The following is an 18,307-nucleotide window of genomic DNA, read 5'->3' as shown; positions in this document are numbered from 1 at the left end:
ATAACATTAAACAATAAACAGAGTGCAAGAAATGGGAGCATGTTTAATTCACAATTACATTTACAATAAACTATAAAAAACAGATAACAGTAATTTAAGGTGAAATGTAAGTGTAATGTGAAAGTGGTCATTAGACCACTTCTGAAGAAAAGCAAAAGAAGAGCAAAAGATTCTTGTAAGAGACACAAATGCCAAAGTTAATAATAAAGGATAATTCCCTGTAATGGCTCATAATTTATTTTTATCAGTAATAATAACATTGTATAAGAGTCTGACACATCAGACAGAACCAGAAACATGAGGTGTCCGGTTGCAAACAAACCTCACAGGTTAGTCAAAGCTGAACCGCAACATTATAACTCAAGCACTTAATTGTAAATATCCCCATCAGATTTTTTTTATTTTTTTTATTTTTATTCCTTTCTCTCCTCCTACCGGTCACTCCACTGCACAATTCATATTTAAACACTCATGCCACATACACTTAACTTTAACTTAAACTTAAACGCACACGTCACTTTAACATGCCACATACACTTAACTTTAATACACTTAATACATACACTTAACTTTAACTTAAACACACACGTCACCTTAACACACACTTAAATTAATGTTATCTGTTGTCTGAGCACTTTATCCTTATCTGATTTAGACATCATTGCACTGTTGCTGTCGTTGATTGTCGTTTGTCTCGTCTAATGTCTAATGTCTAATGTATGCACCTTCCGCCTAACTAAATTCCTCGTTTGTGCAAACATTCCTGGCAATAAACGGTTTCTGATTCTGATTCTGAGTTGTAGCCATCAAGTGGTACCTGGAAATGATCCTTTAATTGAGACACTGGCTAAACTCTTGACTTACTGCCCTGCTGTTAAGAGGGCTGCCATCATTTGGTGAGTAGATTTCGTTCAGTCGAGATGGACAGCAAGGCAGCCATTGTCTCGCTGTCGGATTAGCATGGTGTAAAAATAAACTCCAGAGAATCGGTTGTTGAGAGTTGAACCACAAACCTTCACCAGCCCAGCAGGGGCTCATTGTGAAACCAAAATCCGGAGCAGCAGCCTTCAATTAACCCCATGCATTTTCATCATCGCGAACCCCCAGATCCACTTCCAACCCTGCCGCACTCACCTCAGAGGCTCGACCTCAACTCACAAAGACGGAGACGAGAGGGGGGAGGGGCTTCTCAAAATAGCAGCGGATCAATGGAGACATCAGAGGGATGCTGCCGTGGGCTTCTGGCGAGGCCTGCTATTACAGAGAGATCCCTTGTGATGAGGAGCTGTAATGTGGCCTGAGGCGAGAGCACCCGCCAGTAACACACACTCGCTCTCACCCACCCACACACACAGACAGACAACACAAGATGCCACAGGGACGCGGTGGCTGCTGAGTGAGGGGAGCACTTCTGCAGGCAGTTGTTATTAAAGGGACGTAATGTGTAGTGGGTACGCAGGGGGTCTTGAACTGTGTGTGTGGGGCGAGGGTGAGGAGTTTAATGTTGCTGGTGCTATGGTGAACAAAGTCTTTGCAAGTGTGTGTTTTTAATGTCTTCTGGAAGAAAAGAAAAAAAAGGAACCATGTTGTTTGTGTCTTAATTATACAGTGGTGAGGACACACACCTCCTGGTCTTTACCCGCTACTACCCGGGTGTTAATTGTTGCCATGTCGCCAGCAGCTTGTACTCTTTTTACCATCAGGGAAATAAAGTTAAAACTCAGAAGGCAAAGAGTAAAATGTTTTAAATAGTGCTGGGCAAAGTTGAAAAAAAGGTAATTGATTAATCGCATGATTTTTCTGTGATTAAGAGATCATGTATTAACATTAAACCAAGATTTTATCATTTCTAGCTTCTTTTCAGTAGCAAACAAAAGTTCCTTCAATCGTTTTCCTGAGCAAAATAAGTTTGTATTGTCAGCAAAGATTTCCTTTTTTATTATTCAGTACAAATATCGTTAATATAAAGTATAAAATGTATTGGACCAATTACTGATCCCTGTGGTACTCCACAGGTGACCTTCCTGAGTCCTGACACCCTGTCATTAACTTGCACACACTGCTGTCTATTTTCCAAGGAGCTTTTCAAGCAAGAGTGAGCTATCCCGCTTATCCCATACTTCTCCAATTTTCTCAATAATTTACTGTGATCTATAGTATCAAAAGCCTTCTGGAGTTCAACGTAAATACCAATAGAATACTCATCATTTTCAACTCCCTTTGTTATTTCTTCCACCATCACCCCGTTCTCCAGAACCTCCACTGGCTCCCCGTCCCACAACGGATCCAATACAAAATCCTTCGCCTCACAAAGCCCTCCATAATCAGGCCCCCTCCTCCTTTACCGACCTGCTCCACCACCACACTCCATCCCGTCAGCTCCTCTGATGCCAACCTCCTATCCACCCCCCATAGGACCAAGCACCGGACATGGGGTGACACAGCCTTCTCCATAGCAGCCCCCTCCCTCTGGAACTCTCTCCCCAAACTCATCTGTGACTGCACTGACCTTCCCATATTCAAAACCCACCTCTACAGAACTGCTTTTAATGTGTGATTGTGTGCTCCATGTTCGTATTGTTTTTATGTATCTGTTTTTATTGTATAGCTTATATGAGGATTGATGAAAAAATGTTTTGTCAAGTGTCTTTGAGTACCACGAAAAGCGCTATATAAATTAAATGCATTATTATAATAATAATGATTATAATTGTGAAATGGTTTGAGGTGATCGTCTGGAATTGTCTGTGGGTAGTAAGAGTGTCCATCTTGAAAATGTGTTGCAGTTAATTTGATGCACAAAAACCTCAAGGCAGATTTCCCAAACTCAGAATGAAGCCTCAAGACTTGACGAATCAGTAGAGCGAGTTTGGTTGTTGACAACTGCTGTCAACTGTGGTTTGGTGCAATTTGATGAACACAAATGAGTTACGTTCCATTACCCAATCAGTGGTTCTTGTGCTTCCTGAGTGCAGTGATCAGTTTGAGCACAATCAGGGTAAAAGATGTGCCAGTTCTTTCGGGAAGTTTGTTTCTTTTTTTTAAGGTTCTTCGGTAATTCTTCAATCCACCGCTTAACTTCCCTCTCAGATTCATTGTAGGAAAACACTTGACATGAAATCTGAACAAAAACCCCAAACAATCACACGCATTGCGGAGTTTTAGAGATTATTTTCAAAACTTTGGTTTTATTCTCATACAGTTTTGTCAATCATTCATCTTTGTAATAAAAACATTGTTTTTACCAAGTTAACTGATAAGAAATGGAAACATGGGGACGTCACAACGAAGAAGCCCTGCGTGTCATGAAACTGGAAACAAATGCCCGAGGCTATTTTTGCCTGCAGGAAGATGGGAAGAATGTGGGTTGAAATTATTAATTTGAGATCATTTAAATCAATCTAAATTACCTATCATAAAAATCCATTGTAGAATTAAAGTTGTTGCATTTATTAACGGTGCCTCTGCTCACTCAAGTGTCAAGCGTGATACTGTAAAACAATTGCACTTCACGAGACTGAATTTTTAATTGAAGGCTTATGAGTGCTTGTTTCTACGCAGACTGAGTTTTGGACTCAACAGTGCTTTATTAGGACAAGGCTTACAGTATGTCAATACCAGGAAGTCAGTCCAAACAGGCAAACAAAATTCCAGTGAGGGGGTGAGATTCAAACAGGCAGGTAATATTTGACAATAAAAACAAAATGGCAAGGAGAATGTCGAAAAGTGTCGTTTGAGGGGACAGCCGGGCTGATGGGGGGAAACAGGTGAGTGAATAGGCAGAAGAAGTCAGATAACTGACGAGGAAAATGGCAACAGGTGTGTAGGTGGGAGGGGTTGACTGGTAAGTGGGACAGGCAAGAGAAGCTTCTCGTGGTGGGTTTGAGAAGAGCGGCAGTTCTAGGGAGTAAGAGGACAGTATAAGGCTTCAGGGGAGTGAAGCCGTATACATTTCTGTGCTTTGTTTAGTTCTTTTATGAAAGTGTAATGTCAACGTTGATTTTTTAAGGATCGTTTTTTTTTCTTTTCTTCTATCTCTGGAGACAGGGACAGAGAGCAGAAAGTCCTAGTGATCACAGACTCTGTATAAGAAGTGGACGTAGTCATTGGGACGTCACCCATTGGTTTGTGGACTGCCGCTTTGAAGCCTTGAATTTGACGATTTTACCATCGGCATCTTGGATTACGTCCGCCGCCATGTTTTTTCTGATGAATGGAAGTTATATTTGGAATGTGGAATGACGTACAAACGGTCTAAAGCAGACCCCGCTTTATGGTCACTGATGCTAAATGGACCATCATTTACTCAGTGAACATCATGCTCTATTAAAGGAGACTTGAAACTAGAGATTGAGACCATAAAACTCATGTTTACTGAGGTAATAAATCAAGAGAGAAGTAGAGTCCTTTTCTCATAGACTTCTATACAACCGGAGGAGTCGCCCTCTACTGGTCAGTAGAGAGAATGCAAGTTTTAAGACACTTTCGGATTGGCTTCACTCGCCAGAACCGGAGGTTCGCCGCCTGGTCTGGACCCAGGCAAGAGAAGCAGGGAGAACTTTGATAGGTTGAAGACCAGCTGGGCTGCTGCATTCTAGATGAGCTGCAGATGAACTGCAAAAAGCAAACTGCTGCTTTTTTTTATTATCCTGCACTCTTTTTTTGGCTGACATGTAGCATGTTTGTTGCATAACACATCATCAGGAATGCCAAGTAACTGACTACTGAGTATCTAGAGATTGTAAATGTGGATCTTGCAACAGTGGTTCTTCATGATAAAAGGAGTACATTTGTTGATTACATTTTGAAATCCTACTTTCTGCTTCAACACATCTGTTTAACACCTGCACGGTGGTTAGGGTTAACCCTGTAATAAACCATGATCTCATTGTAAAACACATGCATTTTTAGCCCATCTTCAAACAATTTGGCTATAACTTGTAAAGATGGACTATTGACAACTTCAGCCGAGCCCATAGAGGTTAATTTGTTTCCAAGAGCCTCACAGCAAAATGTTGTAAACAGAAACATGAGGCGGTTTCTGCTGTCCGCCCTGACCCTCCTCTCACTGCCTCTGTCATCTCTTTGGTTTGGTTTAGAATTTTAACCTCAGATGCCACGGATTAGGTAACAAAACAAAAATAAAAAAGACGGTAAACTTAAAAAAAAAAAAAAAAAAAATGACACGTTCGAAAAGGAGTAGGTAGAAATAAACACTGACAAGGCCCTTTTCTTTAACTTAAAGCTGGGGTCGGTAACATTGGAGAAACTGGCAAGAGATCACTTGATTTAAAAAATAATCTAAATCTAGCGAGAAATTCCCTTCAGGCCTCCCTCCAAAGCCCCAGAATTCTCACTATAAATGTTAACAAATAATGTGGCTATTGTTGGTACTTGCAGCTATTGGCAATGAATGCATGGGCAGAGTGTGATCAGGTTGGCAGGCAAGTGATCGAATCATTTAATTTGGGCCAAATCTGAATCAGATCCAATGATTTGACTATGTAAATCATTTCTATATAATTAAGTGATTTCTTTTCTGATGCTGTTTTGCATTCGAACAGCTCTGCTGGTGAAGTCTGGCTCCACATGGCTTCCAGAGCAGGTTATCGCTGTAAAACCTTCCCCTCCTCGTAGTTGAGGAAGCCATCAGTCTGTGCTGTGAGACTGAGGGCACCACTGTCTTCAACGCAGGTCAGAGTGCAGGTCAAAGTGAGTGAGTGTTTTTTGAAAACCAGACGGATCAGATCAACTAAAGTTAATGCGCTGTGATGATGCGCATCAAGGCTGTAAAGCCTTGTGCTGCAAACACACTGACTGTTATCCTACAGGCTTAATCTTCTTATTTTCCATCTTCCGCTAAAAATTTTGAACCGTAACTCGACCCGCAGCGTTGCCAGCTATTGCGTCAAAATGCATGAAAACGTGATGCCTGATCGGGAATCGTGTGCTATGACTTATCTAAGAGATTCACCTGGCCATTCCCTTGAAAAGCGGCGAGAAAAACCCCTCATCTTTGTGCCCATAGTGACTCGCCATACTTTAACGTAGATTGAAAGTTTGAAACGTAGCTACCACACCATCGAAATTTCTTGTGACATTTTCTAGTATTTATGCACCACTGTTCATTCGGTTCTGAATTTAGATTTTTTTTTCTCATTTGCTGTGGCTCAATTCTTGAATTAGAATTTTTTTTTTCAAAACAATACTTTGAACAATCAGTCTGTTATTCACAACATGTTTAAATTTCTCACTTGTCTTGCCCCACACACATTTTCTAAATGTGCAAAATTATCCACACATGTACATTTTATAAATAACTATGACATGACGTTACATACTGTGAGGAAATACAACCAGTTATTTTTTTGTATTTGTTTGGTGGGGCAGGGATGTTATTTTGCACATTTTCTATTCACTGTGTCTTTACTGTTCACAGTACGTGTGACACATTGCTACGCAAATATATTCATTGCTACGCAAATACATTTATTTATTTTGGACACACACTATCGTACCAAAGACCAAAAAGCCCTTTTATGAGCAGATCGGCTGGGTGGACAGTGATTGTTGTGCTTTCATCACCGGACGCCTCGTCTCTCCTTGCTCTGATGTTACGGCTGTCAAATTGAGCGGTGACCAGCTCATCAACACAAAGTACGAAGTAGACATCCTCCAGTAGATGCTCATGGTGACAAAACAATGTAAAACAAATAGATTGTTAAATGCACAGGTGCCAGTTTGCCTACCATACAGCGGTGGTTAGAGTGGTGATACATTGTCAAGATATTGTTGCTCGGAGCGCTTTTTCGTTGAAGCGCTGGGTTGAAGCTCCCTCCATTTTGATCCTTTTCAAAATGAATAAACCCCAATCCAATGTGATTATTCTTTCTCCTGCCAACAGCAATGGCCTTGCTGCCACATGTGTTGACGTACCTCAGGCTCTGCATGAATGATATACTATATCTTGATACAGGTCATGTTCGATCCAATTTAGCATGCTTGACGGACAATCTCTCTAATTTAAGGGCTTCTGCGTGTTTCAGTCACTATTCATTGGTGCTGCATGCTGGACCGGCTAGATTAGTCATTACCTAGAAAACCTGTCCCATCTGGTGCTCAAAAATGCTTGAGGACTCTCAAAAGTATTTTGAGCCAGATCTCTGCGGGAGCCTGCCTCTCAAACCCCCGGCTCCAAAGCGAAGCATAGTTGGGAGTGAATCAACAGTATAAACCAGCGAGACCTCAAGTCAATGACCCAGTGTAATTCACTTTAACAAATACCATGGAAAATAGACTGAAATCATGTTTCTAGTGATATCTATCAAACAAGAGGCCATCATTAAGCGTGGCAGTTGAAATCTCCTAAGAACTCAGTTTGTTGCGTGTTTGAACTGTGTAGTCCTGAGTTATTCGCATGCTGAAGCAGTTAAGAGCGATGCTGCAATTTCTGACATTGATACAATCTTTGCAAGAGTGCAGGAGGTGAGGTGTGGAAGGGGGGGGGGGGTGCATTTGGAGAAAATGTCTCACATGGAAGGGGGAGGGTCTTAATGTCTACAGGGACACGAGAGGGAGAGGTTGAGGCAGCAAAGCAAACATAAGTGAGGAGGACGGATCAATTACTGTGGAATGACTTGTTTGAGTCAATTGAAAAGCCATCTTCGGCGTACTTTGCTAGTGTGTGTGTGTGTGTGTGTGTGTGTGTGTGTGTGTGTGTGTGTGTGTGTGTGTGTGTGTGTATATATAATGTTGATGCATGCAATCACATGACAAAAACATTATTTACATGTCGAGGGATTATACATACACGTATATTTACTAAGCTTAATATAGTATAAGGCCAGCCTTATACTATATACTAGTATAAGGTATAAGTGTAAGGTATATACCTTATACTAGCCTCTCGGGTGACGGTGGTAGAGTCGGGTCGTCAGCTCTGCTAGTCCATGTCAATGTGTCCTTGGGCAAGACACTTAACCCCAAATTGTAAATCAGTAACAATCTGTGAGATTGAAGAAACTGTGAAAATTGGGAATTTGGGAATTTGACCAGACAGCAGTACTTGACCTTTATATGTTTTTTATGGACACATTTGTGTTAAATTTTTAAAAAAAGTATTGAGGTTCTATACACCGCTCTGTTATTGAATTGGACCAATCACAGACACAACTGTCATAAATCACTGTGAAAATGTGAAACGGTGCTTTGAAGCCATTAGAAACTGGCCTTCGATTGTGGGGGGGAAAAAAAGTAAAATGAAGAAAAACGCCAAATTAATCGGAGTGAAAGAGAGCTTTCTGCTGAGCGTCCTCGGCTCTCATCTGCAAGTAATTCAGACTAACCTCCGGCGCATAGAGTGACAAAGGTAAAGAAGCCCTCCGGGAGCCCACGTGCACAGGCCTGGCCGTGTACGACTCCCAAATGTTTCTGTTCGCTTTCGTCTCTGGGCTGCTGCCAGCTCCCACAGCCAAGGAATGAGAAGGGGAATTCTGCCTCGGCCGATGGGAACAATCAGCCCAGATTCCCTCGCTCTGCGTCTCTCTTCGGCTTAGCGCACTTGATAAGATCCAGTAAAATAAGCAATCTGGTGAAATACTTTTGGTAGGTTTCATGCTGTAGGGGTCAGGCCTTTAATCGCAGCTTGCAGATCCGCATATGGCGAACACTACTCTGTCCACTGAAGCGCCTACAAAGAATGGTTGAAATATTTGAGAAAAAATTGTCAATGTTGTGATCTCCATTGTAATTATTTTTTAAAGTAAACCCAAACTGTTTGCTGTGGGAAAATTGGGAATTCAGCCTTCAACTCAAAGTGTGTTGTCATATGCGCAGTGATTACAATGAAGCAATCATTGGCAATCGGGTTTAAAATGCTGCATATAAAAATATGTAAAAGGAAAATCCCACAAGTACTCATTATGAAACTGACTTTCATTAAAAAAAAAGAATTGGAGTGTCCAGTAATGTAGTTCTCATCACAAAGTGTGAGCCACAGTAAATTGGTCTCGTCTTTTCAATACAGATATGTATAGTTTGAAGTTAAGTTCCAAGTAAATACTAAGTAATATACTGAGATATATATATATATATATATATATACCTTAAACAATAGACTAGTGGTTTCAGTAGTTGGTGCTTTACAAAGCAACAACTGTAAAATTCAATCTATGGTGAAGGCCGTGAGTTGTGAGACCCTCCCATTTGTGTGTGTGTGTGTGTGTGTGTGTGAGAACTTTGAGACAATACCAAACATAGAAGATTGAGACAGCAAAAGGCCCGAAAAATGTGTGGAACTACACGTGCACTTAAGTGCTCACACACGCTTGAAAAAAAAAAAAAAGCTGTCTGTATTGCTTGCGTCTTTCATTTGGGGAGAGGGGCGTATTTAGTAGCTTAAATTAAAGACCTCCCATGAGTTTTTTTTCAGTTGAGGGACCCCTCTTTAAACACCAAGCTACCAATTACCAGCAGCCTCTGGCCCTACCCATCCATTACCACATCCAGAGGAGAAGTGGGGACCTCAGCTGTCTCCCTATCCTCCCTTTCATGTTCCCTCGCTCCAAAGCCTTGTAGGAAACCAGTGGCAGTGTTTGATGGTTACAGGACAGGCAGTTAAAGCCGCGGTTAGAGGGGGGGCACTGCAGTCCATTCATTGTCTGACTGCTACGCTGCAATTAGAAATGCACTGACAGACTACAGGCTGCTGCTAGACCAGTTGGCTACGCTGTGGTACAAAGCAGGTACATCAAGAAACTCAAGGCAATTAGTTTGTATATATTACAGACGTCACATTTTGCCCAGTTTGCTTAAGTTTTACTATGGCGTCACTTTGACATGAACATATGAAACCAGGTTACTTATTATTTACTAATCTAATATATTTCTAACACATTGAAATAACTAGTGAGGCCTACTGGCTTTACACCAACTGACTCAGTGCTGTTAAGTTGCTACAGACATAGAGACCTCCTCTCGTCCCACCAGAGTCCTGCGCTCTGTCCCGCCCGTCGAGTGCTGCTTGATCCAGGGTCGCCGCGATGGAGCCAGGTCTCTGTGAAGATGTGGGCGCAACAATCACCTGACCTCCCGTCGCCGGGTTCGCCTGAAGTCTAATTTCATCCATCTTATTCTCCTGCGACCGAACATCAGACTGCCAGAAGTAGACTAGGTTAAACAAATAAATAAAAGGAGCCTTCTCCCTAAATGTTTTGGACATTTTTACGCCAATCCTAAGGATCGGTACTGGGGCAAATCCAGGCATATTTTAAACCTAATAAAACCGTGTCCTATTCACCCACAGGAGTGTAAATTGCACACAGTTTGTGCAACATGAAATTCTGACAATGGGCTTACTCTGACGCACAGACGGATGTATCCGGTCTTTTTATGGATACACTTCCTGTAGAGATTAAAGGATTGAAGGCAAGAGGAGGTCTGCTCTACTTCAATGGGTGCCTTGTTGTTGTGCTCATAGACGCATCACTGCAAATACCATCATCATCATCTTCTTCTTCGGATCTAGTAGGATTTCCAATAGCTCTGGGGTGATCTTCTTGATGAGTGAAAGAAGGAGGATGGATGTGGGGCAATGGTCCGATCCATTGAAGCCTTTCCCTGTTGCATTAGCTTGAGGCCAAAGTGAAGTGATTCAGGGGCAATGGTACCCAAAGGAGTCTGCCAACTGGGAGAGTTGGTCACTGTTATATAATGGCCGACTATTATAAGTCTCTTCAACTCTGGGACTCCCTTTAGGCAGACTCACTCACTACAACTGGGCGACGTGTATCCTCTCCAGCAGGAGGCGGTCCATAAAGGTCTGTATCACGCCGGGTCCAGTCCGGCTGGGCTGCTCTGTGCTCCCTGTGGAGTTGCAAGAACATGATTATTTGTCGACCACCACACTTTAAGATGAGTCATGTAAATGGACCCCTACTTGTACAGCGCTTCTATAGTCTTCTGACCACTCAAAGCACTTTAACACTACATCATTCACCCACTCATGAAAGGAGTTACCATGCAAGGTGCCACATCAGGATGATCAACCATTCATACTCAAGCAATTATACATTCCTACACGAGCATACAGGAGCAATTTAGGGTTAAGTGTCTTGCTCAAGGACACATCGACGTGGGCTGGCGGAGCCGGGGATCGAACCGCCGAGCCTCTGAAGGACGACCCTGCTCACCACTGAGCCACAGTCGCCCATGTGACTTGAGGCTCCTTTTCTTTTCTCTTCTGTATATTTCTCAGTTGCCTTCAAGTTTGAGTTGTGCAAGTTGTATTCTAAAGGAAGTCAATGAACCTCATGTTTTTTGTTCAATAATTTTTGATCAATATTAACTTATTTATGGATTGCTGTTTATTTGGTATTGTCTGCTTGGGTTTTTATTTTGAATTATCTATTATACTGCTTTTCACAGTTGGAGTTTATAGATTTACAAAATTATATGAAAGAGGGCTATGGTGTGTAAATGTAATTATTCATGAAATGCTGCGAATGAAAACTATTAATGAGAAAGTTTGAGCTGTGCCACACTCCTGTCCTTGGAATATTTCCCTGGAAAATACATTTGTGAAGAGACCTTTGTGATTAATGGAACTAAAGTTATTGTTAAACCCAGGATTTGATGAAAACGGCTTCAATAAAAAAAATGTCAAAGCTCTGACGTTAGTTTAACATTAATAACAGTTTCCAAAATATAAAATAAATACAAATTATAATATTGTTTTTTGACTAATTTGTCAAACGGAGCTCAAAATTTGCTGGTTTTGGGCTTTTGAGGCCCTGTTCTTGCCTACTCCATGAACAGGGGCACATGCAGGCTGGGCCCATCATCTGGCTCTGTGGTAGTCTTCCTCCTCACATGCCCAGCCACAACTTGCGGTCCCAGCTCCAGAAGATGAGGAGCCACCACCACTGGGGGCCTTGTCAGCCACAGGACCGCCTCCTCATGCATCATGAGCGCACAATTGAAATCTTCACCAAAAACATCTAAAATGGCCCGGCAGAGCAGCTAGCGGTAATAAAAGGTTATGTAATCATTGCCTGTTCCATATTAGGTAGATTTAATTAAAGGTATAATTTCAGTCATGTTAAGTTGGATATATAACAATTTGCTGCTGATGAAAAACAATACCTCATGTAAAAATACCAGTAGCTTTGCTGGTCTATTAATTTATACAAGATTATATTTTGTATTTTTTTCGTTAGCATTTGAGTGTTTCTTGATATATTTTCATTCTGAACAATAACTGTGCGTGTGCGTGTCAGTGGCGGGCCGTCCATCAGGGCCTGCTCAATTAAAAGTCATAGCTATTTTAGAATATAATTGTTTTTCACAATTACACTGCCGTGCTGCACCCAGCTCTTGAACGGCTGACTCCGACTGTGTGTGTGTGTGTGTGTGTGTGTGTGTGTGTGTGTGTGTGTGTGTGTGTTTGCAGGATCCACATGCTACCTGGCATGGTAACAGTCCATACTGAATTTGCCAGGTAATTTTTGTGAACTCACTTTCGCATGTCAGCAGAACTAGAAGATATGCCATCACATCACGTTTAACGATCCAGCTGTGTTATTGTTTTTCAGAGTACCCCTTGTTGCCCCTGGCGACACAGGGGCTGCCATCGGGCCCTGACTCTTAAAGCAGATCTGATTTAAGGCAAATGAAATTCAGATACGCTGGGCTTGCAAGAATCAACAGTTTCACCACTCCCCTTACCTAACCTTAAGCACACGCAAATCACGTTTCCATAACAAAAGCCATGCGTGTGTCAATGTGTGTTTGTGTTATAGTAATCATTACAGAAATCATAGCTTGTGTTCATCGGGCGACTGCGTGTGTCTTTGAAACTGTTTCCATTAACTAATCTCTAGTCTGCATGCCTATTTCAACCTGCTCAGCTGTGTGTGTGTGTGTGTGTGTGTGTGTGTGTGTGTGTGTGTGTGTGTGTGTGTGTGTGTGTGTGTGTGTGTGTGTGAGTGAGAGGGAGAGAGAAAATTTCGAGCTTACCCTTCCTCTGAATTCCAAGATCCCTTCAAAGATTAGCATCCGGTCAGATGTTAACAACGCAAGAAGGAATGCATGTGGAGCATTGGATGCCAACAGAAATGCATAGCATTGTGTTTGTTGTGATGTTATTCAAGGAAAAAAATCAAACATGTTTTGTTCATGATACAGGTTATTTGTGTGTTTTTATATTTGAGTGTAAAAACATAAATGAATAAATATTTCATCTGTCGTAGTGTAATATGAAAAGAGGCATAAGTCATTCATTTGTGTGTTTTGTGTCGATTGAACACAAAATGTAATGACAGTTTGGAATTCAGTTAAATTACTTAATAGAATTCATTTGATTAATAATTACTTAATTTAATTAATTATTTTCTTCAGGGAAACTTCCTTTGAAATGATGTGGAATTTACAGGCAAAATACAATATTACAATTTCCCAAATGTGTAGAAAAAGCTGGGAACTGACCCCCTTAGACCACACTGTGACATCCACCGTGGCATTACCATAGACTGTATGTAAGAAGTGGACGTAGTCATGGTGACGTAACCCATTGGTTTGTGAATTGACGTTTTGAATCCTAAAATCTAGCAATTTAGCTGTCACCATCTTAGATTGCGGTCGTCGCCCCCTGATGGTCATTAAAGAGAATACAAGTTTTAAGACACTTCCTCATCGGCTTTACTCGGCAGAACCGAATGTTGCCGCCTGGTCATAAACAATTGAACAATAAGTGATCATCATCAAATTGACACCAAACCTGAAGACATATGTAGGGTGAAATATCCGGTACCAAGTTTCTTACAAAATCGTCTATAGCTGTACAATACATATTCTTAAATATAATACATCTTGAACTGCCTTCCGGATCCCTGCCCAGTAAAACAAATTATCTTATTCCTATACTTAAGTGTTTGTGCTTTTATTGTTTTCTTTACAACACATCAGAGCTTTTAATTTATTTAATTGCTTTCATTCTGTTGTTGCAAAAATAATTCCCCCGTGGAATCTTTTGTTCTGGCACATTGCCAGCAATTATGTGAACACATCATAATGTCAGCAGCATGACTTGAACTGACCTGAACTGGTACTCCTGCCTGCCTGCCTGTCTATAGTGAGATATATTTCCCATCATTTCACAACCCTGCTGGAACAAAGCACAATTATCTTAAATCTCTTTTAAAAATCCAATCTTGCCATTATATACTTAAGAGGTGTGTGTGTGTTTCACTTTGACTTTGCTGTGAGGACATGTCAAGGCATATCCTCTCACCTGCCGACAGTTTAATTGCTTATTAAATGACGAGCCGAGGCGCCTTTAACACGGTGAAAAAAGAAAAGGAATCAGTGATGTGTCCGAAAGCAGCCAAGCCTTTCATGTGGTTTCATTACGCTCTGCAGGGAACGCCATTACGACAAGCGTGGGATCGCTATGTGTCGCCATGGCAGCCTACACCGCACGCATGGCTGTTGTTTGACTTGGTGCATGTTACCAAGCAACACACACAGAGGGAAACCCTTTACGCGTGAGCAAACGTTGTGATGTCAAAGTATCATATTTCTATGTACGCACACACACACTGAATCACACTATGCTAGGTTCAAGCAAAAGAAAAGTGTGTGTGTGTGTGTGTGTGTGTGTGTGTGTGTGTGTGTGTGTGTGTGTGTGTGTGTGTGTGTGTGCGCGTGTTGGACTAAATTAAGTTGACTGTTTGTAATAGATTGTCACGGGCACTCCAGAAGTCCTGCAGCTCGCACACACACACAGACCAGATGAGCCCTCACAGAGTCACACACCTTTGGTTGTTAAAGTTTGAGTCAAAGGGAAAAGATCAGTGTAGAAGCCACAGTATGCTTTGTTCTACGTTTCAGTTGTATTTCGGGTTCATTTGCAGTAATTGTTGTGTACACTTTATATGTCTGCGGCTTTTATAGCAACAGGTGGCACTGTTGTAAAGCACGTATCAGCTGAGGCCCTGCTTACAGAGGGTGTGTCATACTCTGCCAGCTACTGGGAACTGTGGTTTTACTTTACCTGGTAAAGTAAACTGACCTTGTCAAAGACTCCCTTCAATGAAAATCAAAGTTTGTAACCGTGTTGAAGCATCTATATGGTGTTCTTTTATACGCTAAAGTACATATGTCGTGAAGCAGCCAACGCATTGGAACTGCAGTGTGCCAATGGCGGTGTCTAAACTACACATTTAGTGTAGAAGCTCTTCTCCTGGCCGGAGGACTAGCCGCAGTTGCCTGGCATGGAGCTTTCCACCTCCCAACGGAGCTCCGACTGAAGACTAGCGGGATCTGGGTAGGTCCGCTGCCGGAGGCCGCTGGAGGCCCTGCTGGAGTCTGAGCTGTTGGGAGTTTCTGGGGAACCTGCACAGGTTTGTCTGAGTTCGCCGGACTCCGACCCGTTGGCCCCAATGATGGTCTGTTTTCTTATTACATTACATTACATTTTAGTTGACGCTTTTATCCAAAACGACTTACAATAAGTGCATTCAACCATGAGTACAAACTCAGAACAACAAGTATCAAGAAAGTACAATTTCTTCAAGAAAGTTAAACTACAAAGTGCTATCAGTAAGTGCCATTTAAGAGCTGCAAAAGTGCTACAAAGGTGCTACTTTCTTTATTCAAGGTGTAGTAAAAATATGTGTTTTTAGTTTGTGGCAGAAGATGTAGAGACTTTCTGCTGTCCTGATGTCAATGGGGAGCTCTTATGAAGGTCATATAGAGGCATCCGTTTTACATTAAAGCCCAAAACAAACATACAACATGTATACAACAGTAACAGCATCAAAGCGGCTTCTCAGACACCTATGAGTGTCTAAGTTATAGACATAACACACACACGCACGCGCATGCGTGTGTGCGCACACACACATACGCTGTGACGGTGAATAGCAGCAGCGTGAGTCATCAAGGAGCTCACAGTTCTAGAAGCTGTCCCCATACACAAACTAATCCGCACACACCTCTGCATGCAGGTACACACATTTTTGCAAACAGGCCGACTGGCTCACACGCTCACGCTAGACTCCACGTGGGCACAAAGGTTTCCATGTCCCTGCGGTTGTACCCAAGCTTGTTCCGTGAAGCTGTTATGCGAGTTACGCGGCCCGCCTCTCACGCTTGGCCCCGGGCAATAAGACGGGAAAAACACAGCGCAGCCGCGGCTCACCGCAACAAGCATGTTATTAGAACATCAAGTGACCTAATGCCGTTTACCTCCCGTGCCCTTGTTCTCAGGTGACCTGACCCGGTGCAAAAGCAGATTTCGCACTTCCAATGCTGAGGATTTTTTTTTAATAAAAAATACAGTATATGGACACGAAAGATAAAGTGTATGTATTCAAATAATCCCTCAATTAAAATGTACATAACATTCTTATGAATTTTCTTATGAAGAAACTGATAAAAATGAACAGAGAGAAGAGATATAAAGCAAACTTGGAAGCCTGGAGTAAGGAAGTAAGTAAGGAGCTGAATTCTTAATCACATATTAAGACATATTAACATTTTAAAACTCACATTGCCCTTTTACTGCTTCTTTTTGCACTGCTGGTCAGGTGCTAAAACTGCATTTTGTTGCCCTAATACCTGTACCCTGTGCACTGACAATAACATTGAATCTGATATCAACAAGGTTACAAAGATTTATTTTTATCATTTAAGAAGTGTTTCTACAATTCAACCCTACTTTTCTTTGGAGAATGCAAAAATGTGACTCACGCCTTTGTACTTTCTCATCTAAAGAAACTAATACACTCTATACTGGATTACCTAAACACAACTTGAAAGGCTGCAACTTGTTAAAAAAGCAGCAGCAAGAATTTGAACAAAAAACTGGAAAAGAGAACATATTCAACCAGCGTCATGACACTGGCTACCTGTAACGTTGAGGACTTTTTTTTTTAAATCTTCTACTTGTTTTTGAGGCATTAAACAGTTTAGCACCTCGGTTCCTCTCAGGTGGCTTATTTGATGTTCCAGACGGGCAGTGCAGTGTTCCCTGATGGTAGTGTCAACAATATGCAGCAGTAATGTACGGTAGGTTAATGAGTGGCAGGTTTCCTCTCTGGGGTCTCAGACACAGGAGGCTGATGTAATGTGGTCAGAAATGGGGAAAGCTTAAATGTCAGTTTTAAACCCTACCGTTTTAAACCCTACCATTTACCCCAACAACTATAATCAGACTGGTTATGCTGACACATGGGTACAAAGGCACACAAACGTACACAAACGTACACACAGCGCCACAACGACTGTGTTTATTTTAGTTTTACAGAATATTTTTGGGTCATTTTGGCCTTTATTTGACAGATTACAGTGTGGAGCCAGACTATAAATGGGAGAGCGAGAAAGGAGAACGATATGCTTCAAGTTTGTGCCCATGGCCGGTCCAAGGACTTCTTCTGAGAGTGACCATCACGGCGGGGCATGCAGATGCGGTGGCCAGTGTGTGTGCATGTATAACAGAAAAACACTTTTGGACCAAGCGCCACTGAGGGCAGTGCTGGGCTGGCCCCACTTGGACCTAGGGATGTCCCACTACCCAGCCTGCTCCTGGCTGACGTACAGTGCTGAGCAGTGGCGGGCCGTCAGGGCCTGTTAAGCCTTCTCTGCTGGCCTAAACAGAATCACAAAGTTTAAATAAAAATACAAAATTGCTGTATTTCTTTTTTGGAATAATTAAAAGTTATAGCTATTTTATAATTTAATTGTTTTTCACAAATACACTACATATATTATAATAAATGTTCCCTATTAGCTTATTTTCTCATTTGCTCTGTTGCTCTTGCCTGCTGCCTTCAGTCTTCAGCCTGCTTACGTGGCGCGATGCGGCTGCTTGTTAAGGGTCTGCTCATACAATCACATTTCACCTCTGTTTCTCTATGGAATCGAGAGCTGGTTAAACTATATGGAGAGGCCTGCTAGCATTATGGAACGTGTGTTTGGCCACAGGGCCTGCGTGACCATTAACGTGCGCTGTGATTGGTCACAAGGAACTCCTCGGGGACCGCCAAAATCTCATCAACACCACGAATGAATACGGCCAGTTGAGCAATATCTCTAGTAATGTTAGTGCTCCAATACATTGCGACTGTGGCTCAATGGTTAGCATGCCTGTCTTTCAATCAGAGGATCGGTGGTCTGAGCCCCAGCTCTGCTAGTTTTTCTTCTTTTTGTGTATGTTGCTTTTCTGTAATTTTAACAGTAGGTGACAGTAATGCACCTTTTGTTGGATACATCCGCATTAAAAGAAGAAGAATAAGCTAGAAGCTAGATC

This window comes from Taurulus bubalis (genome assembly GCF_910589615.1).
Source record: "Taurulus bubalis genome assembly, chromosome: 7".
Lineage (NCBI taxonomy): Eukaryota > Metazoa > Chordata > Actinopteri > Perciformes > Cottidae > Taurulus > Taurulus bubalis.
Note: the sequence above shows the minus strand (reverse complement) of the source record.